General features: G+C 52.1%; 1 pseudogene; it reads left to right on the top strand.

Moving 5' to 3' along the window:
* Positions 1-865: 865 nt before the first annotated feature.
* On the top strand, positions 866-970 carry LOC134899815 (U2 spliceosomal RNA; annotated as a pseudogene).
* Positions 971-6,881: the final 5,911 nt, after the last annotated feature.

The raw sequence follows: 6,881 nt of genomic DNA, 5'->3' as shown, positions 1-6,881 counted from the left end.
CAAGTATACAGTGTTATCTGCTTGGAGGTTATAGGAACCCTGTAGCTTCTTCAGTTTATCTGTAAAACAACAGACCTGGATAAGGTGGAGGTGGCAAAGCCAATCAGAAACTACATGCAGGGGCCAACAGGTTATGGAAGGATGCAAAACAGCAACTGAGTTAAGTCACTGTCCATAAGAGTGCAGCAGACCATACTAAAGAGCAGATAAAGACAGCATGCTATCCACTGTGCTTCAATATACAAAGCTTTATACAGTAGATCTCCAGATGGTCTTTGTTCCCACATCCGTGTTCCTTCTTATAGCTTCTCCTAAGCGTGGACCAATGGAATTTGTCTTGTTGAATACACATATAATTATTTTTTGTTTTCTAACTTTAAAAGTTGTTTTTATTATTTTTCATTTCTAGTTTGACTTTTTACAGAATCTGCCCATGGAACCCCAAGACAGGGCTCCAGATTCAGTGCGCACGTGTGACCTTATAATGACAAGTTGAGCATGCTCAGTAGGGTCTCTGACTGGTCAGTGTAACATTGAATCGCTGTTTACTGCTGCTGGCTAATACTGACAGGGAGCTGAGCATTCCTCAGCTGCCCAAATGGTTTATTTAGATTTTTTGATAAGCAGTCCTTAAAAACATCTTCTGTCACTGCAGTGAATGAAATTAGGACTTTTGTGGCATACTTGTCTACCGACCCACAATGGCTGAGTGGGCTCCAGAAAAACAGGTGCCATTCCAGGACCCCTGGAAAGGTGAGAAAGTCTCCCTCAGTGGCGCAGCCCCCCGCAACCCCCCTCAGCCGCTAATTTACAGAGCCCAAGTGGGTGGTCCAAGGGGACCCGATGACATGATTTGTGTTGAATCACGTCTTCTCGGCCTTTTGGCTAAGATCAAGTGTAGTATCTGTTCTTATCAGTTCACGCTGACTGACGGTGCTACCTTGTTTCTTGGACCGACAATTGTCCTTCTCAGGGCTAAGCTGCACCCGGGCCGAGAAGCCAGAAAAATCGAAAGTCGAGACTGCGAGGAGAAGGAGAAGATCGCTTGAAGAGGGTGAAGATTTGCATCGCTCCCCAGCTACAGCAGAGGGTTAGACTTGTTTGCTCTGCCCTCTGGAGAAGATACCCCCCTCCGCCAGCAAGACTGCGTGGAGAAAAGGGACTTCGCCGGAGAAGCTCTGCAGCGCCCCCTACCTGCACTGGAGGGCTAGACTTGCTGGCTCTGCCCTCTGAAGCGACCGACCGCCTCTCCTCCTCTCGACGACAGCGCTGATCCTCCGCCCCGCCTTCTACGCCAAAGGAGCTGTGAGTATGGCCACCGCTGCCCCAGCCGCCGCTGTTCCAGCCCCCGCTGCTCCAGCCCCAGCTGCTCCAGCCTCTGCCTCCACTCCGGCCACCCTCGCCAAGAAGAGCCAGGCCAAGACGGCAAAAAAAACCGCCAAAGCCCCCACCGGATCGGCCGCACCCAGCGCCACAACCCCTGCAGCAACACCGCCAGCGACACCCACCCAGGTGAGCACCAAAGACAAACCGTCCCTGGAGCCCTGGATGAGATTCACCGTGGTGATGAAGTTGAAGGAGGTGGATGGACGGACGCCGGACATGACAGTGGAGACCTTTGGGAAGAAGATGATCCTGGACCAGGGCTTCTCGACCGCTGAAACCCTCAGCATCCAGAATTACCTGAAGGGGATCTTCTACGTCACCTTCGCCTCCCTTGCCATCTGCAAGAGGTACTGGGAGGCAGTGAAATCGGCGAGACCCGAATCCCCTTTCTCCGGCTTTGTGGGCAATTGCCCTATTCAAAGAGAGGAAAGGCGGGTGACGGTTTCAATGAGGAACCCACACACGCCCATCAAGGACATCGTCACCTTCCTCAGCCGGTTCTGTACCGTCAAGAAGGACCCCACAAGGGTTCTGGATGGGAACAGCTTCTGGACTGGAAAGTGGGCGGTGATCGTCGTCCTGCAGAAGGACACCTCGTGCCCAGAAGGAGTCAAGCACCTCCCCCAGTGCTTCTCCCTGGGGGGATCCCAAGGACTTCTCCACTACGCCGACCAGCCACGCAACTGCAGGAAGTGCGGCGGGACGGGCCACGTGATGAAGGACTGCAAGGTCCCGGCATGCAAGAATTGCCACATGGCCAGCCATGAGACAAAAGACTGCCCCACGAGGAAAACCTGCAACCTGTGCGGCAAAGTGGACCACGTCTACAGGGACTGCCCGAGTAGGTCGAGAACCTACTCAGCTGTGGTGACCGGACGTGCCAACCCTGCCCTCAAGCTGCTGCCCTCTGCTACGCAGAAGGAAAAGAAACCGCAGGAGGGTAAGAAACCTAACCCCACCCCTCTCCCATCCTCCCTCACCACCTCCCTCCCCATCTCCACCAGCCCACCCCCTGTGACAGTGACTCCCATCCCTACCACTGTCACAACCCTCCCTGACCCCCCCTCCGACTCTCCTACCCAGCCCATTGTCTCTCCCAACCCAGCCACCCCTGCCCCCCCTGACCTTTCTTCCCAGGAAGATTTCCCCCCCCTCCCCTCCCCTCTTACTCCAACTGCAGGTGCTGAGAAAACGAGGAACTGCAAGAGGAAGGAGCTCGACGGCCCGTCTGCGGACTCCGAATCCTCTAAGAAACTGGCGGTCGAGCTGATCCCGCTGGAAGAAGAAATGGAGGAGCTGGCGGAGGCAATCAGCAGGGAGGAGGAGCAGGAGCTGGATGCCAACGCTGTCGCCTTACTCGACCAGATACTGGGAGACAACTCGCCGCTACCCGAGCAGGGGAACCTGGCATCCGATGCCGAGGAAGCCCCGCCCGACGGAGTGGTAACGTAAATGTAGAACTGTTGCCTAACCTCTCTTTTTTCCCCAACTAATGGCGTCATTTTCTATTTTCACCATTAATGTGAGGAGTATTAAGGACAAGCTTAGAAGACAGTCTGTGTTTACTTTCTTAGATAGTCAGAAATGTGATGTGTACATGTTGCAGGAATGCTCTCTTCCTTTCTCCAAGTCCTACAAACATCTGGGCAGGCAGTGGTCTCACGGCGCCTCCTATTGGTCCGGTGGGGGCGAGTGTAAGTCTGCAGGGGTCGCCATACTTATTAGGGGGAGCCTCTTCACGCTAGATTCTGTTCAGGAGCTCGTCTGCGGCAGATTACTTGTCGTAGACGGCTCCTGGGCAGGTGAGCCTATCAGGCTTATCTGCGTGTACGCCCCCCCTTTCAAGAATGAGCGTTTGGAGCTTTTCCAGACCCTGCGACCGCAGCTCGCAACCACTAGGGCGGTAGTGATGGCAGGAGACTTCAACTGCACCATGGAGGAGGATGGACGCAGCACCAGCAACTCTACCAAGCTTGATGTGACGTCTAAACTGCTTATAGAAATGGTGACCGAAGCATCACTGCGGGACGCTATGGGCTCCATGGGGTCCGGCTCCGTGAATTATACATGGAGCCGCCCCGATGGCTCTGTGCGTTCCCGCATTGACTTTGTGTTTACCTCTAGAGCAGTGAAACAGACGAGGCATTCTATGGTCCCCTGCTTCTTCTCAGACCACAGGGCCATTCTCTTCCAAGGAGTCCTGGGTAGCGGTTTCGCACCTGGCCCAGGCTCCTGGAAGTTGAATTGTGCCCTACTGGAAAGAGAGGAGGTGCTGGCGGAGCTGAAGGATGCCTACATCACATGGAAAAATGACAAATGTTATTTTGACTGTATGAGCGACTGGTGGGAATATGCTAAGGCTAACATTCGCAGTTTCTTTCAGGTTAAAGGGAGACAACAGGCGTGCGACCGAAAGAGGAACTTCAAGAGGCTGCAGAGACTTCTGCAGTCCCTGCTGGATCTCCAACGGTGCGGCTGGGACGTGAGAGACGAGCTGGATGAGACCAAAGGGGGCCTGAAAAGGCACTTTGAGGAGGAATCCAGACGTATCGTCTTCCGTTCCAAGGTGGAGAACCTGGAGAAGGATGAGAAGTGTAATTCTTTCTTTTTCAGGAAACTCCACTCTGGCCACACGCCCCTGACTGAGCTGCGAGATGAGACCGGCATCCCCAGACAGGGGAAGGAGGGCGTGATGAAAGTCGTCCGCGACTATTACAGCGACCTCTACTCCCCTAAGACTACAGACAGCGAGGAGGCTGATAAGTTCCTGTCAGGTATCACTAACACAATTGATCCTGCAGGTAAAGCCGCCCTGGATGCTCCCTTGGCGTTGGAGGAGTTGCACTCTGCCGCCAGATCCTTTAGGCAGGGCAGGACCCCGGGCAGTGATGGTCTCCCAGCAGAGCTCTATGTAGCGCTGTGGGACCTCATTGGACCGGACCTGCTCGAGCTGTATGGGGAGATGGTGGTGGAGGGCAAAATGCCCCCATCGCTGAGGGAGGGAATGATCTCGATCTTGTATAAGCGTAAGGGGGAGAGATGTGAGCTGAAAAATTGGAGGCCCATCTCTCTCTTAAACGTGGACTACAAGATCCTCGCCAAGGTGCTCGCCAACAGGCTGAAGGCTGTCATCGGACAGATCATTCACCCGGACCAGACCTGCGCCATTCCTGGTCGCAGGATTGCAGACAGCCTCGCCCTCCTCAGAGACACGGTCCATTACATCAAGGATCAGAACGTTCACGCGGCCCTGGTCAGTCTTGACCAGGAGAAGGCCTTTGATCGTGTCTCACATGAGCTGATGGGCAGGGTTCTGCACAAATTTGGCCTCGGTGAAATGTTTTGTACGTATGTTAACTAGAGATGAGCGGGTTCGGTTTCTCTAAATCCGAACCCGCCAGAACTTCATGTTTTTTTTCACGGGTCCGAGCGACTCGGATCTTCCCGCCTTGCTCGGTTAACCCGAGCGCGCCCGAACGTCATCATGACGCTGTCGGATTCTCGCGAGGCTCGGATTCTATCGCGAGACTCGGATTCTATATAAGGAGCCGCGCGTCGCCGCCATTTTCACACGTGCATTGAGATTGATAGGGAGAGGACGTGGCTGGCGTCCTCTCCATTTAGATTATAAGAGACTGAGAGAGATTTACTGGAGCTGACTAGGAGGAGTACTGTTACTGTAGAAGTGTAGAGACTGAGTGGAGAGAGTTTACTAGTGAGGACAGTGCAGTTTACTTTATAATCCGTTCTCTGCCTGAAAAAAGCGATACACAGCACACAGTGACTCAGTCACATACCATATCTGTGTGCACTGCTCAGGCTCAGGCCAGTGTGCTGCATCATCTATTATCTATATATAATATTATATATATCTGTCTGACTGCTCAGCTCACACAGCTTATAATTGTGGGGGAGACTGGGGAGCACTACTGCAGTGCCAGTTATAGGTTATAGCAGGAGCCAGGAGTACATAATATATTATATAGTGAGTGACCACCAGACACACAGTGCAGTTTATTTAATATATCCGTTCTCTGCCTGAAAAAAGCGATACACACAGTGACTCAGTCAGTCACATACCATATCTGTGTGCACTGCTCAGGCTCAGGCCAGTGTGCTGCATCATCTATTATCTATATATAATATTATATATATCTGTCTGACTGCTCAGCTCACACAGCTTATAATTGTGGGGGAGACTGGGGAGCACTACTGCAGTGCCAGTTATAGGTTATAGCAGGAGCCAGGAGTACATAATATATTATATAGTGAGTGACCACCAGACACACAGTGCAGTTTATTTGGGTTCGAACGCGTTTTGGCAAAACCTCACCGAATTTTTTTTGTCGGATTCGGGTGTGTTTTGGATTCGGGTGTTTTTTTCAAAAAACACTAAAAAACAGCTTAAATCATAGAATTTGGGGGTCATTTTGATCCCAAAGTATTATTAACCTCAAAAACCATAATTTACACTCATTTTCAGTCTATTCTGAATACCTCACACCTCACAATATTATTTTTAGTCCTAAAATTTGCACCGAGGTCGCTGTGTGAGTAAGATAAGCGACCCTAGTGGCCGACACAAACACCGGGCCCATCTAGGAGTGGCACTGCAGTGTCACGCAGGATGTCCCTTCCAAAAAACCCTCCCCAAACAGCACATGACGCAAAGAAAAAAAGAGGCGCAATGAGGTAGCTGTGTGAGTAAGATTAGCGACCCTAGTGGCCGACACAAACACCGGGCCCATCTAGGAGTGGCACTGCAGTGTCACGCAGGATGTCCCTTCCAAAAAACCCTCCCCAAACAGCACATGACGCAAAGAAAAAAAGAGGCGCAATGAGGTAGCTGTGTGAGTAAGATTAGCGACCCTAGTGGCCGACACAAACACCGGGCCCATCTAGGAGTGGCACTGCAGTGTCACGCAGAATGTCCCTTCCAAAAAACCCTCCCCAAACAGCACATGACGCAAAGAAAAAAAGAGGCGCAATGAGGTAGCTGTGTGAGTAAGATTAGCGACCCTAGTGGCCGACACAAACACCGGGCCCATCTAGGAGTGTCACTGCAGTGTCACGCAGGATGTCCCTTCCAAAAAACCCTCCCCAAACAGCACATGACGCAAAGAAAAAAAGAGGCGCAATGAGGTAGCTGTGTGAGTAAGATTAGCGACCCTAGTGGCCGACACAAACACCGGGCCCATCTAGGAGTGGCACTGCAGTGTCACGCAGGATGTCCCTTCCAAAAAACCCTCCCCAAACAGCACATGACGCAAAGAAAAAAAGAGGCGCAATGAGGTAGCTGACTGTGTGAGTAAGATTAGCGACCCTAGTGGCCGACACAAACACCGGGCCCATCTAGGAGTGTCACTGCAGTGTCACGCAGGATGTCCCTTCCAAAAAACCCTCCCCAAACAGCACATGACGCAAAGAAAAAAAGAGGCGCAATGAGGTAGCTGTGTGAGTAAGATTAGCGACCCTAGTGGCCGACACAAACACCG

The sequence above is a fragment of the Pseudophryne corroboree genome, chromosome 3 (genome assembly GCF_028390025.1).
Source record: "Pseudophryne corroboree isolate aPseCor3 chromosome 3, aPseCor3.hap2, whole genome shotgun sequence".
Taxonomy (NCBI): Eukaryota; Metazoa; Chordata; class Amphibia; order Anura; family Myobatrachidae; genus Pseudophryne; species Pseudophryne corroboree.
The sequence above is the reverse complement of the archived record's forward strand: the minus strand, read 5'-3'. Positions and strand labels throughout refer to the sequence as shown.